Here is a 22,637-nt window from a genome sequence, read left to right as displayed (position 1 = left end):
CTAGGAATGTACCTGCCAGTCCAGTCTGAGCCTTCCCTAGCAGCTTGTAACAAATCTGTGGGTCTTGCATATGCCCTGACATCACCACGATCACACAAGCCGCAGACTGAGAGCTCAGCTGGTTCCACCTTAAAGAATAGGCAGAGTTACTTGGGGTCCCATCCCCATAGCAGTCTCTGAAGTGCACTGACTTTGACAGCGGGGCCCAATGGGAAAAGGGAACAACTCCCCTGCTGGCCTGATTTTCCCCACCAGGAGTAGGTGCAGTGAGGGAAACAATTCATGGCCTTTCTGTGTTCCTCCATCCCTTTCCAGCAGCCTGCACAGACACAGTGGCACAAACACCGGCTTCCTGCTCTTGAGCTGAGGGAGAATCTTCATTAGTCAGCAGCAGTGTAGAGGCTTGTAGAGCCTTTTCTGGCCCCCAGCCTCTAGGGGAAAACAGTCACAGACTCTTGAGCAGGTCTCCGTTTCCATCCCATGGTACTCATTATTTTATTGCATGTCTTGCAATATTTGGTATTTTTCTTAAAGCCCCAGCAGCTGGAGTCATGTGATTATGCGAGTGTAGCAAGGCAGATCCTCCTGCTTTGCCCCCTCTTGGCTCAGCACCCCCAGCCTCAGTTTCCTCATTTTAGGGTTCCTCATAAACTCTATCTTTGCTGTTGAGTCCAATACTACCCTTGCTGCCAGCTAATTTGTTAAAATAAATGCACCGAAATAACTCCCCAGAGTCAAAGAGTGCAGTCCATTACCACAATACAAAAGTTTTTTCAGTCTCCTTCTTCAATCAAAGTGGTAGGTGTCCCCTAGCCAACTCAAAACACAAACAAAAAGTACAAAATAAACAGTGTCCACCCACCCTGAGCATTCCAAAAGTGTAAAGTAGCCAAGATCCATCCACCCTGGGCTTAAGCTCTTATCTCCTCCTGGGTTTTTCCCCAGCTCAGGGTTATTCCCTTGTAACTTCCTTCTTCCTGGGCCTGCAGAGGTAAACAAGCAAACATACCTCTGCCATCCTCCTGGCCCTGAGCTTTCCTTGCTGTCACGCTCTTAATCCTTCCTGGGGTTCCCTGACTTGCTGTTCCTTGTCTGGAACACCAGCCCCCAGGACTGTTTCCCTGGACCTTCCTTCTCCTGTGGCCCACAAAGGTCAGCAGGCAAACGTCTCTCCACTGATCTCCTAGCTGTCTTCCATCAGCAGCTTCCAACCACCCCTTCCTGCCTCTCCCAGCTGCTGTCTCACCATTTATATGGGCCAGGTGTCTTCACTCCCATTAGAAGGCCCTTACCCAGGCACCACTATGTTGAGCCCATTCTTTTTTAATGGGGCTAGTCCCCCTGCTGCAATGAGCATCTCAGCTTTCCGTAAAAACAGACAAACCCAAAACCAAACAACCAACTCTAAGTTTCTAGCCCTTGAAAACGTGCCCCCTGAAGACTCAAAATCGAGAAGGCAAATAGAAAGAACCCACACCATATTATTTTTAAAACCTTATGATTTTTAAGCTGATCTTATGATTTTTTGGAGCCTGGCTCGTGATTTTTGAATGCTCTGGGTTGCCAGTACTGCAAGATGCCTTTACTGTCAAGGTACCTGCAATTTTTCATATACGAACGTTGGGAAGACACCCGTCACCAGGACCCAAGGAATCAAAATGGCCTCTGATGAACTTAGGAGCCATGTATTTGAATTGAGTCTTGCTGATCTGCAGAATGATGTCCATTCAAGCTGTAAATTCAAGCTGATTACGGAGGATGTTCAGGGCAAAAACTGTTTGACCAACTTCCATGGAATGGAATTCACCTGTGACAAAATGTGCTCCATGGTCAAATGGCAGACAATTGATTGATGCTGATGTCAGAACTACTCATGGCTATCTATTGCACCTCTTTTGCATGGGTTCTACCAAGAAGCACAGTAACCAGATTCGCAAGACCTCATATGCCCAGCATGAGCAGGTCTGCCAAATTTACAATGAGATGTTGGGAACCATGACATGCAATGTGCAAACTAATGACCTGGTTGGAAGTTGTCATTGAGCTGATCCCAGACATAGAGAAAGCTTATAGATAGATAGACTCATAGAATATCAGGGTTGGAAGGGACCTCAGGAGGTCATCTAGTCCAACCCCCTGCTCAAAACAGGACCAATCCCCATCTACCCTCTTCATGATGTGTATGTCTACAAAGAGAAGATGCTGAAGAAGCCCAGGTTTGAACTGGGCGAGCTGATGGAATTGCACAGTGAAGGTGTTGGCACTGGAAAACCCTCTGGGGATGAGACAGGTGCTAAAGTAGAGCGAGTCTATGGATATGAGCCCCCTGTTTCTCTTTGGGGAATTCTGTGCTAAAAGATTTAAAAATCTGTGCACAATATTTTAAAATTCTGCATATTTTATTTGTCAAAATAACACAATATAATCACGCCCATTTCAATTATTTTGGTGGTTTATTTCAAAATACCTGTAAACAATACAAACATTGCCCCGGGAGTAGAGAGTTAAAGAAACCCCTATGACAACCCAATTCTTGTTTCTCTGTTATGCTTTTGTCAGGTGCCTCAGTCTGGCTATGTCACATATGCCAGCTTGGCACATCTTGGGGGAAAATTCTGCCCCTATGGTCTTTTAGTTGATTCTCGGTTTTACACCCTGCCCCCATAGGGTTACCGTATTTCAAGTTACCAAATAGAGGACATTGCTGGGGGAAGGGAGAGGGGGAGTGGGAGGAGGGTACAGTTGGAGGCTGCTGGAGGGGGTATTTGGGGGCTGCTGGAGGGGTATGTATGTATTGGGGAGAGGGTATTTGGGGGGTGTTAGAGGGGGCTGCGTGGGGCCCCCCTGGCCCAGATAACTACATCCACTCTCCCTCAGAGCCCAGCTGCAGACTCTGCTCCATGCAGCTTCATTATTGTCCTGCTGGAGGATGTGGTGAGGCCCCGCCCTTCCTCACCCTTTGTGAGAGCTGGGTCTCTGGGGCCCACTCCTGTCCCTGGGCAGATAAGGATCAGGCCCAGCAGCCAGAGTGTGCAAAGCCTCCATCTCCACTGGACCACATGCTCCACTTACTGTGGGGCCATGCTCCACTTACTGTGGGGCCATGGCACAGGGCATGCTGGAAACAGCAGCTGCTGGGAACCCTCCAAGTCCCCCACCCTGTCCCCCCAGCAGTGTCCTCTATTTGCAAGCTTAGGAGTCGGGTTCTGCATGGCCCAGTGGCCCCTAGTGGCAGCCAATAGCTCTGTGGTGCCAATTCTGCAGAAAAAAATGAAATTCTGCACAGAATATTAATTCTGCGCAAATTCTGTGTTGCCTAGAATTCCCCAACAAAAGGCACCTCTGCCATCTACCGATGGTTGGAACTGAGAAGCCAAAGAATCCTGTCTTTGGGAAGCTCAGCTGGATTCAGCATCACCCTACGTTCCTGGTCTTGAGAGCACCATTCTCTCCCATGTAGATCAAACACCATGACCCCTGCTAGAGCTGCCCTTGTGGATCAGCTCATTGCTGGAAGAATACAAATTTGTCATTAAAGTGGCAGATGGAATTCTGCTAACAAATTCCGCTGGCCTGGTGTTAATCTGTTCTTTGCTGCAGTTCCCCAGGATGGGATAGCCGGGATGGGATAGCAGAAGACACTGTGCAGATCTATTTATATCTACCAAATCTTGGTTTTCAGATCAGGAACTTGAAAATATTACATTAAAATGAGGGTAATTAGAAATAGCCTTATTTAAATCTACCTTCCAATCTCCACCTTTAGTACCAGTCAGTTGGTCCTTTCCCCAGATTTTCCATATTGGGATGGATCCATCCCAGCTCAGTGTATGATGGCTATTCTTTGATGTAGTCCATCTTTACCACGTAGTGACTTTCTTCTTAGAAGGATGCTTCTGTGCAGTCTTCTCAGTATTATTATTTATATCACAGCATGGATTGGGACACAACTGAATATCTCAGTAATGTGCTACAGATCTGTAATTACAGAGCAACTTTCTTATTCTCTAGGGCATTTATTTGTTGTAATTGGACAAAGGGGAAGCAGGACATGATTATTTTCATACTTATCATTAAAGTTAGACATGCCCGTCACAACCCATTTCACCAAATCATTACTCAACAGGCACTTAAGTAAGCCAGGCTTTTCCCATAATGACCCTGTCTGGGTTCAGTGTTGGTTTTGTTGTCAAGAGCTGAAGTATGATTTGTCATAGTGTCAGAATATCGCATAATATGAAGGGTACAGATTTCATTCACTGGTTATTTCCATATACAGCATAATGCCTATTTCACTGTGGGATCTAGACATCTTTGGGGACGTATACCACTCAGGTAATTACATTCAGTCTCTCTCTAACGGTCTCTTTCCTATAATAACAAATCACACTGTTTCTCATGTAACATTAAGATGAGATCTTTTTGATGGACTCCAAATAGTTTTCATATAAGGAGCAAAGATGTTTCCTGGCTAGGAAGCCCCACATCACTGGGCAGCTTGATGACATTGTCATTTGGGAAACAAACAAATCCAACCTTTGATTGCTAGTATTAGCAATCAAGACACAAGAACAGGGGGAATTCTCCCTTCTGTTATGGCCCATGTATGCCCCGCAGCTGGCTAGGGTGAATCCCCTCAGTACAGGCATTGCATGGAGCTGCCATAAGTGTCTGATGCTGCCCCAATAGAGGGTGCAGGCTGGGGACCAGAGGGGGTGCTTAGGGGCAGGAGGGAGGGGGCCTGCAATGGGCAGGAATTCTGTGTGGTGCTGCTGCCCATAGACAGCCCAGGATGGGCTACTGTAATTTAGAGATGTTTCTTAGGAAGTCCAAGTTACTTTAGGGGCTGTGTCAGCCACCAGAGCAGCTCAGCCTTGGGAGGGCGCAAAGGCAGCAGACAGCCACCCCTGCTCTTGGCTTGCAAGTTCTGCACAGACTCTCACCCAACATATCTAATGGCCAAAGCTTTAAAGTGAAGGCGATAACTGTCTCTAGAAAGAGAGGCAGGTAAAAAGCTAGGGACTCCTTTGACTTTATTACAGAGGGGACTCACTGTCAGTGCTGCAATCCCTTAAGCTGCGGGGAGCAGAGTTACATGATCTAGCTGGAGTCCCAGTGAATGGAGCTTACTCCTGGGGGAATTCTGCGCCATTGCAGAGGTGCAAAATTTATGTCCCGCGCAGACTTCTTTGCTTCCCCACAGAAAAATGACTTTCTGATAGGGAAGCCACAAGAGTGGTCATGCGACCCTCCCCAGCAGTATGTTTTGGGTGCCCAGGGCAGCCAGCAGAGAGGTAAATCATTACGGAGCAGGAGGTAGGACTGGGGAAAACCAGTCTGGCAGCTCCTACCCTGTGCCAGGCTCAGCTGCTAGTCCTGGCTGGGATGGGAGGATGGGACTTCCTCTTCCCCTGCACAGCATCTGGGGCTGTGTCAGACCCAGCCCCAGATTTCTCCCCCAGCTGAAGGAAGCTCTGCAAACTCCCCCCGACCCGCAGCCTGCTTTCTGCAGCTGGCTGACCGCACGGCCCTGGGCACCTCTCTGAACCTCCTATGCAGTGACATCCCCATCTACTGGGCTGAGGTAAGAGCCCTCTGCTTGGAGCTTGCATTCAGCAATGCCATCAGTTAATAAGCTGGGGCTATGTAGTGCAGGGACAGCATGACACACGCCCTGGGCTCAGGACACGATGGAGTCACTGGGTCCATCCCCATGTTGTGAGGTCGAGCGAGCACTGTGGTGAAACTGCAGCAAAAAAAGGCCAGTGCCTTTGGGGAGGAGAGTCTACACGACCCCTCTGCCATCATCCCCCATTGTTCTCTCCCTCGGGCCTCACAGTGACCCTGCAGCTAGACCCTGTAGAGAGGAACTCTCTTGAGTTTCAGGCCAGCGCTGTGACTATTAGACCAGCCTTCCCGTGTGCCTCACCTCACAGCCTTCACAGCCTGGTGAGGGCCATTCAATTGCTGGCCTATGACCCATAGACCAGACCAGCTAGAGAACAGTACTCCAGCTGAGCCAAGGCCCTGTGACAAATTCCAGGTCAAATTCTCCTCTCATTGACTTCAAGCCACCCTGGCTGATACCCAGACTAACCTCATTGGTTGACTGTCTCAGCCTTTTCCAATTGGCCATTCAGGGACATGGCATTTTGGGATGTATAAGTAGGGGCATAGCGAGCAGATCGAGGGACGTGATCGTTCCCCTCTATTCGACATTGGTGAGGCCTCATCTGGAGTACTGTGTCCAGTTTTGGGCCCCACACTACAAGAAGGATGTGGATAAATTGGAGAGAGTCCAGTGAAGGGCAACAAAAATAATTAGGGGTCTGGAACACATGACTTATGAGGGAGCTGGGATTGTTTAGCCTGCAGAAGAGAAGAATGAGGGGGGATTTGATAGCTGCTTTCAACTACCTGAAAGGGGGTTCCAAAGAGGATGGCTCTAGACTGTTCTCAATGGTAGCAGATGACAGAACGAGGAGTAATGGTCTCAAGTTGCAGTGGGGGAGGTTTAGATTGGATATTAGGAAAAACTTTTTCACTAAGAGGGTGGTGAAACACTGGAATGCGTTACCTAGGGAGGTGGTAGAATCTCCTTCCTTAGAGGTTTTTAAGGTCAGGCTTGACAAAGCCCTGGCTGGGATGATTTAACTGGGAATTGGTCCTGCTTCGAGCAGGGGGTTGGACTAGATGACCTTCAGGGGTCCCTTCCAACCCTGATATTCTATGATTCTATGATTCTATGCCCAGTTTTGCCCACAATTCACATTCTGGCTGGGGGTAAATGGGAAACAATCCCCCCACCCCCAAGGTTTGGCTCCTCTCATCCATAGCAGATACCAGAAAATTACATACATTGCACCATCCCTCAGCTGATACATTATGGAATTGCGAGTTCAGTATGGCCGCTCACTAACATGGATGATTACTACTGAAATCTGCTCTTACACCCACTCATGGCGCTAAAACAGAGCGACTGGGGAGAGCAAAGCAGGTGCCAATAGCAAAATTGTTTGTCTTTCATTTTCCAGAACATGCGGAGAGAGCAGTGTGGATGGAGCATCTGTGTGGGGATCTTAATATTTACTGTTTGCTATAATTTTTAAATCCACTAAAAGTCTGTTGCATTTCGCAATGTTCACTCAGTGCAGCCTGTAGTGTTTCTATGAGCCAAAGCTGAAATTCAGTTTGAAATTTCCTATGAAAATTAGCCCTTACAAAAATTCTTGCCTAACCCATCATCTATTTAAAAAAATAAAACCTCCATATTGCTTTGAAATGTCACTTGTTTGCCTAGCATGCGTTGCTGAGTCTAGCTTAGACTGTGAACTCCATGGAGCAGAGATCATGCTGGGTGCGGTGCTCAGTAAGTAGTAATGACAAAAATCCCATTGCATTCTCTTCGCACTGTGTGTCACACTGATGGAGCTGTAAGGCATTGCTGGGGCAGGAGGCGGGTAATGGTGAGGCTATCGCTCCAGGCTTGTTCCATTCCATAGTGATACCCACGTGTTCATGGATGGACAAGAGGTTTGCTCTCACGAGCACCGCACCGTCAGTAAATGCCTTTGCTCTCAGGCCACAGCTGTGTGGCAAGGTGACAAATTCATGCTGCAAGGCGTAGGGCAGCACAATGGAAACTTCACGGCGATTTCTTTGTGCCAAACACAATGGGTTAGATCACGGCACTGACAGCCTCATGTTTCTGATGGAACAAAGCATGCTGCCTCCTGTTTAGATCCTGAGCTGCCAGTCTCCAGCACGGTCAGGTTTGCTGCGCAGGACTGCTCAGGTCTTGGGCTCCTGCACTCTGCGTGAATGCGTGTCCCCCAGGCCGCACACTGGAGTGGAGGAGGACGCGACAGAGCAGCCAGCTGGTTGCCCCATCACATTAACACTGCTGGGGAAGGAGAGATGGAAAGTGATTTGGGCCCATGGAGGGGGAAGATAACTGGGGAAAGGCAGTGGAGCCCAGGAGAGAGCAAGGGGGTGCAGCACCATAAAATCCAACACAGAAAGGAGTTATTGACCTATCATATGCACCCCGTCCCCACTAGGACACTGTATCTCAGCCTGGGCTAGTCGAGTGACCATCTGAGGAGGTGGAGTCAGGGGCAGGTGTTGCTGCTTCGTGTGTATGTAACTTCACTGTGAGCCAGGGCTTTTCACTGGGAAGGGAGCTGTGTGGGGGTTCCCCCTGCTACCCATTTGGCCAGGGACAGTTGAGGGAGTCCCTAATAGGAGATGTCACAAAATACTTCTCAACCTATCATTTTGTCCTTAGTCAGCAGAGACCAGAACTATCCTACAAACTCAACAGAGACAGTAGCAAAATGTGTTGGACAGAAGATCACAGGTTCACTCTAACCGCTCCCCTCTGGGCTCTTTAGATATGTTGTACCCTTCACTGGTCCCTTTTCCTCGAGGGCCTGGGCTTTCTGCTCCTATCCTCTTGGCCGGGTTGGGCCCTCATTTCCTGGGACTATTAGCGATAACAGTAAGAACATATCTTAGATTTCTATAGCCGCAGTACCCTTAATGATCCCAAAGTGTTTTATAGACTGTACACAGTAAACACAAAACTCCCTTCCTCCGCAACTGAAATGCAGCCATGTCTGGGGTGGAATGTAGCAGAGGATAACAGCACAAAGGAGCTGCACAACAACTTAAGACCAGACATGTAAAGAGATCCTATGCCCAACTGAGAACACAGAGGGAGTGGAGGAGGGCCTGCACGGAGTTACCCATGCTGGAATCTGGACAGGCGGCTGGCAGTATAACTCTGAGAAGTCCTATGGGACCTGTAATGGTGATAAGCGTCCTGGGTCTTGGTTCTGCATTTCATTTGGAAAACGGAATCTTCATCAGCACAGCACCCCACCCCTCCCTGCTGTTAACTCAGAGGGCCACCTACTGTGTCACCATTACCATTTCCTACAGCACCAGGGCTTTTCCTGGAGGTCTCCCATCCAAGTGCGGCCCCAACTGTCCCTTAGCCTGTGATCACACGTCATTACAAACCAAAGCAGTGTGGCGCTGGGCTTTCCTCCTGGGAGACTACTTCTCCCAGTGCTGCTGGGTTCTTTCCACCTTCTGGCACTGCTGGAGTCTCCTCGCCAGCACTGTTAATTGTCTTACATTTCTACAGCATCTGCACACACAAAACTTTGTGAGAGTGCAATACATCATCATCCCATAGAAACTTGTTGAAGATGATCAATTAATTTGGAGACACAAGAAGCCAAGGGCCAAAGAGGCCAGCCGACAGAGATCTTGGTAAAGTCGGGAACTGGTGCTCCCAGTAATAATTAACATTATTATAATAAACATTATTATTGGGCAAGCCAAATGGGAAATTTGCTGTGCTGGATACCTCCAAGCTCTAATCAACACTGGATAGTGGTAAAACAGACTGTAGCGGGGTGGCCACCTGCTACTGCCCTGAAGGGCTTGAAATCAGCCCTGGGAGAGGGCTGAGGCTGCAAGAGGGCTGCTGCTAGGAAAAGCAGCAAGCCTGGGCTGATTGGGGAACCAGCCACAGATGTGGCCATGCCCCAGTCAGGGCCCAGCTGGCCCTTATAAGAGGGCAGTGGACCAGAAGCAAACAGAGTCAGTCTCTCTCTCTCTCTCTCTCTCGATGTGGAGAGGGATGGGCCTGGCTTCTAGTAGCTAAGCAGGGTATCAAGACTGGAGCAGGACTGTGGGAAGGCCAGAGGAGCTGGGGAGCTTTGGCCTGGAAACCCCCCAGGCTGCAGGCCTTGTTAAAGGCCAAAGAAAGGTACTGGGGTTGCACAGGGCAGCCCAAGGGGAGGCAGAGGCAGCAGGTCCAAACCCCCCCTTGCCGGTGATGAGTGGCACTTACACTGCAGTCTGCCCCAGGGAACAGTTGATGACTGGCAGTGGCCACAGACTGAGGTGAGGTGGGGATAGAGGGTGGGGATTCCCCGGGGAGGAGAGACCCAGATCGGTGGGGGTACTGTCAAGGGGCAGCACCCCAGCCTGAATGGGGCACCGGGGTCCAGGAGGGACTTGGGCCCAGCGGCAAGAGGGACACCGGCCTGCAGAGGGCGCTCTAGAGGCTGGAAACACTAATTCCCTGGATGACCAACAGGAGCCGCCGCAGGGGTGAGTCCCGCCCCGCTACACGGACACATTGTCCTATAATCAAATTCCACAGGATTCTTTGCATAAAGAAACTCTCTTTGCAACAATAATATCTAGCCACTTTTTTATGAGGGCAACAATAGAGGTGTGGGATCACACTTACAAAAAACTAAGCCCATCCATATCACCTCTAACGCCCATAGCAGTTATCGCAGAATGCAACTCTAATAAAAATCTGGGAAACTTTAAAGCCTGGGAGCCTATCGGTATTATGAGATTTGGTCAGTTATTCAGAGAGGCTACATTTAGATTCTTTGACAAGATTTAACAGCTTGCAAAAGATACTAAAATTCCATTGCACCAATACATGCAACTGAGACATTTTTCAATCCACCCTCTTAGAAACCAAATCTAAGCATAAAATTAAAAGACTTTGAAAAATTACTGGTCACCCCTATAAAACACGAGGGTCTACGATCCACCTTATATAAAGATATTTTAAATTGTTTCTTGGAGAAAAAACACAGGTTCATAAAAAGGTGGAATGCAGACTTGGATACGGAGATCAAGGATGCGGATTGGCAAAGTATTTGGAACAGCGGTTCTTGTACCTCAATAAAAGAAAACTACGTTAAAATCCTCTACCAATGGTACTTAACCTACCTTAAACTTAAATGTATCTCTGGTACGGGCATGGGCAAATGCCGGAAAGACTGTAATGAAACAGGCAGATTTCTTCACACATGGTGGACCTGTCTAACAATTAGGATATTTTGGAAAGAGATTGGAGACGCCATTGAGGAAACAATGGGTTGCCAATTATCAGATAACCTGGCTGGGTATTTTCCCCCAAATTCTGCGCTGTATAAGACCTACAAAGAACCAATTACCGTATGTGATTTTCAGCAAGAATCACAATTGCAAGGTGGTGGAAGAGATGTGACATCCCCTATATCTAGTGACTGGTTCCAAAAAGTACGGGTAACGTCAGGAAAGCTGACCCATCAAGTCAGAGTTCTATGGTCAAGAAGGAAAAAGGATACTTCTCTAGAAACCTGGTGGAATTTCCTGGCGTTTGGTGGGAAAGAATCATCCCTTGCCGCTGAACCTCAGAGATTGCGGACTTTCTGTGAATACTGAAGGGAGAAATCGTTAAACTGCTGCTGTACTAGTCACACCATCAGGGGCTCGTTCACCTGCACATCTACCAATGTGATATATGCCATCATGTGCCAACAATGCCCCTCTGCCATGTACATTGGCCAAACCAGACAGTCTCTATGCAAAAGAATAAATGGGCACAAATCTGACATCAGGAATTATAACATTCCAAAACCAGGAGGAGAACACTTCAATCTCCCTGGTCACTCAATAACAGACTTAAAAGTGGCAGTTCTTCAACAAAAAAACTTCAAAAACAGACTCCAACGAGGAACTGGAGTTAATTTGAAAACTGGACACCATCAAATTAGGCCTGAATAGAGAGTGGGAGTGGATGGGTCACTACAGAAACTAAATCAATTTGTTAGTCTCTAAGGTGCCACAAGTACTCCTTGTTGTTTTTACAAAAACTAATTTCCCCTTGCCTAATACTCACACCTTCTTGTCAACTGTTTCAAATGGGCCACCTTGTTTACATTGGCCTCATTAACACTACAAAAGTGATTTCCGCTCTTTCTTGTCAAATGTTGAGAATTGCCTACTTCCAACTTAAATTGAATTGGCTCATTAGCACTGATCCCCCACTTGGTAAGGCAACTCCCATCTTTTCATATGCTGTGTATTGATACCTCCCTACTGTATGTTCCACTCCATGCATCTGATGAAGTGGGTTTTAGCCCACGAAAGCTTATGCCCAAATACATGTGTTAGTCCCTAAAATGCCACAAGGACTCCTCGTTGTTTGTACTAGTCAGACACCTCCCTAGTGTATGGTCTCCTGAAGGCCAGCTTATGCATTGGAATATGTGTGCACCATGCTTGTTCTTGGTGGAATTGTAAGTTAGCTCTACAAAAATGTTTCTGGAGCAATTTATTGGATTGGCTAATAAATAAATAAAAAAGTACAGAATTTGCATGGAGGTGCATAGAATGAACTGGAGATGGAAGAAAAGAAAAAGAGGATAGGGAAAGGGAAGAGGGAAAGGGCAAATAATATCTGGGTTGGAGAAGTGATTAAATTTATTTCTTCTCCTCTTCTTTATTCTCTTTTCCTGGCAGGCAGCCTAGAGCTCCGCATTGAAGACGAAAGGATGTGGTGGCTGTTTTGAGCACTTATGTGATATTAATATTTCCGTCTAGTCTGGATTCTGTAGTTAAATAACTGGAGGGAAAGGAAGAGTATCCCCCAGCATGCAAGGCCCTGGCTCGTCTGCAATACTGTCTTGGCCCACAAGTTCAAATGTTGGTAACTAAGTGTGGCCCCAGCATCAGCTGATGGGCCCCACTTTTCCTTCAGCAGGAGGCTGGTGGCCGCTAAACCCTCCCCTCAAACTGTAACCTGTTATTTAAACTGAGTCTGGCCAGCGTGGGGGTATGGGCATATGGAGCTGGAGAATGAGATCACTGGCCCTCCCAAAACTCCTCTGATCAGCAATGACAGTTCTAGACCCTGCTGCTTTCCTGGAGCATTGGTTCGACCCTCCCTATGAGAGAAGAGTGCCACCTAGCAAGCTCTGAATACACCTGCCTGCAGCATCTTGGGTTATCCTTGCAGGTCTCCCATTCAGGAACAAAACTACTTCACTTGTGAGAGCGGAGAGGAAGGAATTACTCAACTGAAATTTAATTGGAACTCTAGAACTAGGAGCCCCAAAATGCTGGGCCTTGGTGTTATAAGTGATGGGAAAGATGGTGCCTTTAGCAGCAGAGCACTCCCTTGATAATTGCCCTATACTGTTCACTCCTTCTGAAGCATCTGGCATTGGCCACTGTTGGAAGACAAGTATCAGGGGGTAGCTGTGTTAGTCTGTATCCACAAAAACAACAGGGAGTCCGGTTAGACGGACCATTGGTCTGACCCACTAGGGTCGTTCTTATGTCCTTCTTTCGGCCTCCCTAATTGCTGGGCACCAGCTGGGGGAACAAGGAGAGGGGAGGCCAGCCTGCACAGCAGGTGAGGGAAGCTACTGCAGAGGAATCCCTGCAGCCGTGTGGGATGTGTGACGGCCATGAAGAGCTGCAGACAGTGTGGGTTGCCTATGCGTGGGGGACACTTGGCAGACCTGGCAAGTGGGCCCCACCAGGAGGAGTTAAAGGGGGAAATGCTGAGAGTGGATCTCTGGAACATTTCCGGTCAGTGAGATCTGCTCAGTGGGGGAATCCACGGGGACATCCCCAGAGGGAAGAGGTGGGAGTCCTAACACTGGGTCGGCACATTCGCAGCTGGGCAGTAGGCGCCAGTCCTGCCCTGAGCCCCCAGGTCTGACTGGGTTGACATTTTCCTTCCCTAACCTCTGTGATCCCATGATTTGAAAGGTGAGGGCTCCTGGCTCATGATTTGAAAGGTGAGAGCAGCCTGATACCTGGATATGTTCGTAGGGTCCTGTACCATCCCCATGGCTGTGTGCCCACTCCAAGGGACCCAGGACTCCGCTCTGTGTTTTTCTGTCAGGAAAGATGAACCCAGAGCTGTTCTTGACCCCACTTCTGGAATTGCCACAATAGCATCCCCAAGCACTGGTAGGAAGTGGGAAGGAGCCCCCTGGAGTCTGTCAAATCCCCACATTAGCTCAGGGCTGCCTGCATTTCTGCGGGCTTCCCGTGGCTAATTATGGAAACAAGCCAAGCCCCTGGGGTTGCCCCAGTGCTCCTGGAGCAAGGGGCTTTGTGCACCTTCCAGCTTCTCCTCTTTGCTCCTTGCCCAGGGAGGAGAGGAGCTCTGGCTGCTCCTTTCTTTGCCTCCTTCCCTCATTTGGGAATGGGGCATTCCAGATGTGGGGGCATCTCCCCAGTTGTCTCTTTGAGCTGTCATCCTTTTCAGGCAGGGGGAAGAAGGAGGGGAGATAGACCATTCACCCTGCAACCCTCGTATTCTCTTCCCCCAGTCACTGGGGGAGCTGCTCCAGCTGACATCCCTGCAGTTGCCCAGCTGAGTGTTCCACCCCAGCTCCTCACTCAGACCCCAGTGGGAGTAGAAAGCAAGCCAGGTGAGCAACACTGGGGAGAACATTCCCAGCCAGCTGGAGGCCAGCTTCCTGGATGCTGAAACAGGGAGGCAGAACATTGGCAGAGACTGGCCTTTCCAAGAGCAGATTTAAACAACCAGGGGCAGTCCTGGATTAATTGAGATTATTGACAGCTAAGTGTATGATGTAGCTGTGAAATTCCAAGTGACCATGGTGCTAAGTGTAGTGACAACCAAGAAGCTGTACACTACCGCTGATTTGTGGCAACACTTAGGTACCTCACTAAAGTGCCATTAGGCCAAATTCAGTAGCATGTTTTGAGATCCTCAGGTGGAGGCCTCTGAGCAATGCAAAGTATTACTGCTATATTTATTTTAGAATGTCTACATCCTGTTTCTTTTTCACGTTGGATTCCCTGTCCAACCCTTATTCTGCTATGGTTTTAAAGTAACAAAAATATATGTTGTAAAGAAACTAATTTCTTTTGATTGTATGAATAACACCTCAGATGATCAGAGCTGAAAGAATTTTAAAACCCCAAAGTGCGTGTCCCTGTTTGTGCTGTTTGTTTACTTTCTGCCTGTCTTCCAGCTTGCGCAATGGAAACCAACTGAATCAGCTTCCCTTTTCTCACTTATGGTCAATGTCACTTTCAGGGGCTGACAGCTGAATGTGAGCTGCAAATAGTAAAGAGGAAGGGTCATTTGTTTAAAACCAGCTGTTTCCTTTGGAACTGAAAAAAATTGTACAAACATAGCTACTGGTCTTAGCTTTTATAAATGTTGGGCAGAAATTTAAGTTGCCTTTGCCCTTCAAGTGTGTTGCAACACGGGGGGAGGAGGTGGTATGAGGACATCTGGGGTTTAAAAATAGCATCAGTCATTATTAATTAGACATTAAACTCCATTTCCCAGAAACTCAGAGGATGCTGCGAAAGAGCCTGGCATCGAGAACTACATTGCCCAGACAGCTCTGCGTATCCATCTTGCTCGGTAGCAGACTCATATTATTTCTGTTCTTACATTGCAGGAGAGGTTAAGAACTACACTTCCCAGTGTGCTCCTGAAAGACATGCTCTGTGCAGAGATGTCCAGGGCCTGGGACAGGGGAGCTGCTTTGTTTTGGACCTGTACAAGGAATTAATCCCAGCACTTAACACACTGACAGGCGTGGAGACCCCAGTGAAGGCCAGCTGGGGAGCCCCAGGAGGTAAGTCACAGTCTGGAGAGAGGGAGGCAGAGTGTACAGGGCTGGTTCTGGGTGCTGAAAACATTGGGACTCTGATGGGGACAAAATAGCCAGGTTGCGTGTAAGGCAGAGCAAGGGCACATGCCTGTGTGTTGGAAATATGGTAGGGGACTCTTCCCTCTGCATGCAGGTGGGTGCTGGGTGGAACATGAGCAGGGATCCTTGTTTCCCGTGATTAACTTCCCTTCCCCAAAATTTTCTGATAAAAAAACATAAAAATCTGCCTTTTCCCACGATTAAAATGAAATGCTGAACTTTAGTTTCCCTAGCCACAACACAGGGGAACTCCATTTATCTGATCTAATTAGGACGGGGGCCGGATTGGATAATCAAAAATATGGAAAATCCGTAGAGCTTCAGCTCTGGGCAGCGGGTCTTGGGCTGTCAGCCCTGGTTTGGTCACTATGGAGAGCTGGATATCGGAGGCTCAGATAAACGGGGTTCTGCTGTATACATTTTTATTTTTTCACAAAATATAAAAACTAAAGATTCTCTGTAAAAACACTAATTGCACGTTTTTCTGTGGTAAATGGATTTCTAGGAACCCTGAACATGAGCCACAATTTGGGTCTCTGTGTGCCAGGTTGGACAATGCAGCGCTTTCTGTCTGGGAGTGTGTGTCAGGGAGGACCTTAATACCTTTCTCCCTGAACAGGCAGGAGTTGTGCCCTACCATATTTAATAATCTGTTGGCCAGTGTCTGTCAGATGGTATGCTCTTTAAGGTCTTTTCTTCCTACATGGTACTAATAAAAGCGTACAGCAGGCAGGGACCCTAATTTAGATATTAACTGTATATCTGATTGACAAGCCATTCATTCAGTCTAGTTTACTGAACTCTTAATAGCTACAGTCCTACCAAAGAGTGACTGTGCCTTCCCACTTTCTGCTCGGCTGATAAAACTGAATTATTTGTAAATCTCTATAAAATGTTGTCAGGGGGAAAAACTGTGATTAGAGACATATGTGAAGGGGATGGAGCTTTTTAGTTCATTTTATACCATGCTCATCACCATGGTATCTAATCATCTCTGCATGCTACAAGGAAATCTGTTTGCAGGGTGAGATATATATGCTAATTGCTAGAAGTTTGGGGTGGTTATTAGTTGTAAGGCAGTCAACTAAGTTGTGAATGGGCTTTTGAATGAGGAAGTGACAGCAAACTGAATAGTCATTGAATTTTGCTCACCCAAATTCTGACATCAACTTTGAACTTGACCTTGATCTTGTGCTTGGACTGAAGGGACCCGAGACCAAACTTGAAAAAACAAAAGAACCTGTATTGCTATCTTAATTTTCTCTCTAAAGGTGTAAAACCGGTAACCACATTTTCAAGGGAAGATAGCCAGCCCAGACTTCATAATAGTTTGAAAGTGGGCTGGACGCAGAAGGGACTGTTGAAAGTGCGACTTATAAATCATCATATGTTGTGTATTGGTGCTTCAATTTCTTGGCCACCTGTCTCCTGAAGTGGGAAGTAAAAATGAAAATGACTTCTAATGAATTTTGGTCATTTGGTGCTCATTTGGCCCCAATCCTGCACTCGCCTCCATGCAGGTGGGCTACTGTCTCTGTGCAGAAACCAGTATACTTCAGTGGGGCTCTGTGGAGGCATAGGGGCCTGACTCTGCATATCCCATTGCAAGGTCAGGGCCTTGCAGGCCACTGATACATATTTGATGTTGAGAAGATTAAGAGATCTGATGGAAGGTACCTCGCAGAAATCAGCTTGTTTCATTCTGCAGGCTGTAGTTTGATATTGGCAGCTCAGTGACTGGGGTGTATTTTCTCTTGAATGATTGTTAAGTATTATTATTTTTTGCTTGTTGCTTTAATAGGGGAAAGTGACCAGAATGATTGTTCTGGGGAAGGTGCATTAGCTAAGATTTCTGAACTGTTGTGAATGTGCCAGAAGAATTAAAAAATGTATCTATCTTTTTAAGGAACATGCCCACATGACAGGAAAAGGCTTAGGGATGGGCTAAGCATGAACAGCTCCAAAGGTGATAGCAGATTACCACCCAGGGTTGGTGTGGTTACTCTCCAGTCGGCTGGTCCCAAACATTTATTTTCCTTCAGTACACTTCCTGCCACACTTCAGGAGAATTTCTGTTGGAGTTCACTTTGCAGCAGGTACTAGGATTCTCAGAACGTGGCCCAGAATCCTTTTATAACAGCACTATAGCTAGTGTGAAGGATCTGAGCTCCCTGTCTGGCAGCTGGAGGAGCCTGCTGCCAATGGCTGAGCAGAAAAAGGGGCCGCAAGGATGAATATGTAGATGGAGGAAGGTTGCTGTGCTGGGGTGGGTAGGTTTGTTTGCAATAAGAATTTTTGTTGGTTTTTGGTGTGCAGAGGCCACTAATCCTGTCTTCACCTCCTGAATCAATGCTTGTAGGGTCAGCTTGGCCCTGCCCTACCAAATGCCGAGGGTTAGCACATCTCCTATCATGAAGATGAGGAGATCTGTCCTAAGGAATAACTCTGAGGCCTAATCTACACTTAAAAATTAGATCGATCTAGCTACATCACTCAGGGCTATGAAAAAATTTGCTCCTGGTGCAACGTAGTTAGGTCGATCTAACCCCCATCGAATACGTGGTTAGGTTGACGGAAGAATTCTTAGAATCATAGAATCATAGAATATCAGGGTTGGAAGGGACCCCAGAAGGTCATCTAGTCCAACCCCCTGCTCAAAGCAGGACCAATTCCCAGTTAAATCATCCCAGCCAGGGCTTTGTCAAGCCTGACCTTAAAAACCTCTAAGGAAGGAGATTCTACCACCTCCCTAGGTAACGCATTCCAGTGTTTCACCACCCTCTTAGTGAAAAAGTTTTTCCTAATATCCAATCTAAACCTCCCCCACTGCAACTTGAGACCATTACTCCTCGTTCTGTCATCTGCTACCATTGAGAACAGTCTAGAGCCATCCTCTTTGGAACCCCATTTCAGGTAGTTGAAAGCAGCTATCAAATCCCCCCTCATTCTTCTCTTCTGCAGGCTAAACAATCCCAGCTCCCTCAGTCTCTCCTCATAACTCATGTGTTCCAGTCCCCTAATCATTTTTGTTGCCCTTCGCTGGACTCTCTCCAATTTATCCACATCCTTCTTGAAGTGTGGGGCCCAAAACTGGACACAGTACTCCAGATGAGGCCTCACCAATGTCGAATAGAGGGGAACGATCACGTCCTTCGATCTGCTCGCTATGCCCCTACTTATACATCCCAAAATGCCATTGGCCTTCTTGGCAACAAGGGCACACTGCTGACTCATATCCAGCTTCTCGTCCACTGTCACTCCTAGGTCCTTTTCCGCAGAACTGCTGCCTAGCCATTCGGTCCCTAGTCTGTAGCTGTGCATTGGGTTCTTCCGTCCTAAGTGCAGGACCCTGCACTTATCCTTATTGAACCTCATCAGATTCCTTTTGGCCCAATCCTCCAATTTGTCTAGGTCCTTCTGTATCCTATCTCTCCCCTCCAGCGTATCTACCACTCCTCCCAGTTTAGTATCATCCGCAAATTTGCTGAGAGTGCAATCCACACCATCCTCCAGATCCAGATCATCCTCCTTCTGTCAACCTAGCTATTACCTCCCAGAGGGGCAGCTAAACTCCAGCAATGGAAACCCCCCATCTGTTTATGCAGGAAGCATTAACGCTATGGCGCTACAGGGGCACAGCTGCATCACCATAGCTGTGTTGGTGTCACCGCTGTAGTGTAGACGTACCCTGAGATAACGGAGAAACATAGAACTGTGTTAACTGAGTAATGCACTTGTTTAACTAGTTGCTATTCTAAGCTCTGGAGAAGGGAAGGATGTGGGGTGATGTCCCCTCACACAGTTACTCCATGCTCATTGGCTTCAGAATGCTCTGACTAGTCCAGAGCATTTGCTTGTTGTTACAATGAGATAATTGCAGGACACTTCCTGTTTACAAGGTAAATGGCTACATCCTGGGCAGACATCCTGAGATGTTTATTACCCAGAGCACAGTTATTATTCAGTTAAGAGGAAGAACCATCTGTTGTACTGAGAGATGCTCATTTGTGTCATACACCCTGTCCATCCCTCCGCTCCTCCTTACTCTTCACAGAGATTTAGCCCCACCCTCAATAAGTGAGTGATTTGTAATGTAACGATATTCTTCCCAAAGCTGTCACAACCCTCCCCCACACTAATTAATATTATGGTGCATTAACAGCTGGAAGGGGAGGGTGTTGTATGTAGAACTGCTGGCATGCATACAAATTGGCTCATCTGCTCTAAAGCCATCATAGGAGGAGGCGGTACATAGGGCATGGTCTCTTTGCCCATAGGAGCAGAAACACAGGGCCTCATTTTCACTCAGAGACACAGACTGCCACTTCGTGGGAAACAGGTACATGTTCAAATTACAGACAGTTCTGCTTGTGTCATTTACTGAATTTTCCTTCCTTGTCTTTTATCCTTAGCTCATCAGTGTAGCTAGTCAAAATTAACCCCAGTTTGGGATTAGAGGGTTGACTCCAACAAGCTACATCAAGGTAAAAACTACCTGTGCCTTGTTGTCTCCTGTAGGATTTTACATTGCAGTAACTACCTTAATGACAGGTTTCAGAGGAGCAGCCGTGTTCGTCTGTATTCGCAAAAAGAAAAGGAGGACTTGTAGCACCTTAGAGACTAACCCATTTATTTGAGCATCGGATGCATCCGATGAAGTGAGCTGTAGCTCACGAAAGCTCATGCTCTAATAAATTTGTTCGTCTCTAAGGTGCCCCAAGTCCTCCTTTTCTTTTTATCTTAATGTAAAAACATGCCTATTCTTTGCAGTGAAGACCAGTCCTCTCTAGAAGATCCCAATGAAAGGCTGTGGAAAGGTGGCTGATGTCACCGCAGTGGGTTTCACGTCTTCAGGTGGGGAATAAGTGGCAGGATCAGAAGGGCTCCTAAAATGTAAAGACCCTGGGCCTGGTTCTCCTGGGAGTTGTACCATCGTCATCATCAATCAGGAGCAGCTGCACTGAAGTCGGCAGAAGTTATCTGGTGCAAGACGGGAGTGAGAAACTGGGCCCATCTCCACGAATAGGACGACAGCCCGAACGAGAACCCAGCTGTGCGACGGGCCCCTGTTCTCCCCCTCGCACGGAAGGGGAAAGGGGCCGGGGGGCGGGGGTCCTGGCAAGGCAGGGGGCTGGGGGGCTGGGACAGAACCCAGGAGTTCTGAGGTGGTGCGGGTGGGGGCCCGGCAGGGGGGGCACCGGGCCAGGCCCTGCGGTTGGGTGTGTGCCACCGTGGGCGGCCTCAGCACGAGGCTGGCCCCGGGCCCCAGCAACGTGCCCAGGCCCAAGCTCCCCCCGCCCCAAGGTTGCTTCAGCAGGGAGCGCTGCGGGCTGCGCCTCTCCTGCGCCCCCTGTGGCCGCCCGTGCATTGCACCCCTGAGGGGGACGGGCCGCGCCTGCGCGTTCGCAGGCCGGCGCCGCGCCGCGGGCTCCCCTGGCGGCCGCCGTGAGTGCTGCCGAGCTGAGGAGGCTGCTGGCGCATGCGCGGTGTGTCTCGGCCGGCCGGGCGCGCTCGGCTGGGAAGTCCGGCCTGAGAGGGGGACGGAGCCTCGGTCGCGGAGCCCCGGGAGCGTCCCCGCCCGCTCCGGTGAGCCCCGGCCCCGGGCACCCCCCGCCCCGCCCCGCCGCCCGCTCCCCCGGACACCCCCCGCCCCGCCGCCCGCTGGGTGCTCTGTCCCTGGCACCCCCCGCCCCCCCGCCCGGGCACCCCGTCCCGGCACCCCGCTCTGCCCCCCGGTCCCTGGCACCCCGCTCTGCCCCCCGCTCTCTGCCCCCCGGGCACCCCCCGCTCTGCCCCCCGGGCACCCCGTCCCGCCCCGGCACTGCGCTCTGCCCCCCGCTCTCTGCCCCCCGCTCTCTGCCCCCCGGGCACCCCCCGCTCTGCCCCCCGCTCTGCCCCCCGGGCACCACGTCCCGCCCCGGCACCCCGCTCTGCCCCCCGGTCCCTGGCACCCCGCTCTGCCCCCCGGTCCCTGGCACCCCGCTCTGCCCCCCGGGCACCCCGTCCCGCCCCGGCACTGCGCTCTGCCCCCCGGGCTCTGCCCCCCGGTCTCTGCCCCCCGGGCACCCCCCGCCCCGCCCAGCTGCCCGCTCCCCCGGGCACCCCCCGCCCCGCCGCCCGCTGGGTGCTCTGTCCCTGGCACCCCCCGCCCCACCGCCCGGGCACCCCGTCCCGCCCCGGCACTGCGCTCTGCCCCCGCTCTCTGCCCCCCGGGCACCCCGTCCCGCCCCGGCACTGCGCTCTGCCCCCCGCTTTGCCCCCCGCTCTCTGTCCCCCGGGCACCCCGCCCCGGCACTGCGCTCTGCCCCCCGGTCTCTGCCCCCCGCTCTGCCCCCCGGGCACCCCGTCCCGCCCCGGCACTGCGCTCTGGCCCCCGCTCTCTGGCCCCCGCTCTCTGCCCCCCCGCTCTCTGCCCCCCGGTCTCTGGGCCCCGCTCTGCCCTGGGTGCTCAATCTCAGGCACCCCCGGGCACGCTGGCCTTCCCTGCCCCGGTTGCTGTGGGTGACACCCGTTCCCGGCCCCCACCTGCCTGCGTGCCCCGGCCCAGATGCTTTCCCCCTCTGGTACCCCATCTTATTAGGTTGGATATTAGGAAAAACTTTTTCACGAGGAGGGTGGTGAAGCCCGGGAATGGGTTCCCTAGGGAGGTGGTGGAATCTCCATCCTTAGATGTTTTTAAGGTCAGGCTTGACAAAGCCCTGGGATGATTTAGTTGGGGATGGGTCCTGCTTTGAGCAGGGGGTGGGACTAGATGACCTCCTGAGGTCCCTTCCAACCCTGATATTCTATGATTCTGTGATCTCCTTTGTCTTCACCCCGGTCTTGGTATAGGGCTCCCTCCCCAGCGTCCTCTCTCTGGGCTGCCTGGGGTGACAGGAAACTCCTTGCTCTCCCTCATCCGACCTGCCCTGTCTCCCTCTGTTGGGTGCTACCCCTGATTCTGTAGGGAGAGGGGCCCTGAGCCACTGAGTGGGTCCTTTCGCCACAGGAGAGTAGGGGGGAGAAGAATCCCTCATCATGGGGGGGGGGGTGTTGTCTACCTGGATATACAGGGGAAGGGGAAGCAGCTTTATAGGGACACTGAATTGAGGGTGTGTGGTGTGTCTGCTTTTTAGGGAT

At 49.9% G+C, this 22,637-nt stretch overlaps 1 protein-coding gene and 1 pseudogene across 4 annotated transcripts in view; both read left to right on the top strand.

Annotated features, from left to right (window-relative positions):
• The first annotated feature begins 208 nt into the window (after nt 1-208).
• LOC311511231 (small ribosomal subunit protein eS1A pseudogene) lies at nt 209-2,355 on the top strand (annotated as a pseudogene). Its single transcript has 3 exons — nt 209-257; nt 1,568-2,069; nt 2,150-2,355. The product of its transcript is annotated as a small ribosomal subunit protein eS1A pseudogene (transcript).
• Nucleotides 2,356-15,284: 12,929 nt separating this feature from the next.
• EI24 (EI24 autophagy associated transmembrane protein) overlaps nt 15,285-22,637 on the top strand; it is a 36,982-nt gene continuing 29,629 nt past the window's right edge. Inside the window, exon 1 of one of the 3 annotated variants that reach the window (XM_084611866.1) lies at nt 15,285-15,443. The gene's annotated coding sequence lies outside the window, so the exon portion shown is untranslated. Of the gene's footprint in view, nt 15,444-20,985; nt 21,105-22,637 lie in introns of those variants that run through there. The other 2 variants (XM_084611867.1, XM_084611868.1) reach the window with 2 other exon arrangements.

Source organism: Lepidochelys olivacea (assembly GCF_965140295.1).
Source record: "Lepidochelys olivacea isolate rLepOli2 genome assembly, chromosome: 22".
In the NCBI taxonomy this organism is placed as follows: domain Eukaryota; kingdom Metazoa; phylum Chordata; order Testudines; family Cheloniidae; genus Lepidochelys; species Lepidochelys olivacea.
This window is presented reverse-complemented; position numbering and strand designations above follow the sequence as displayed.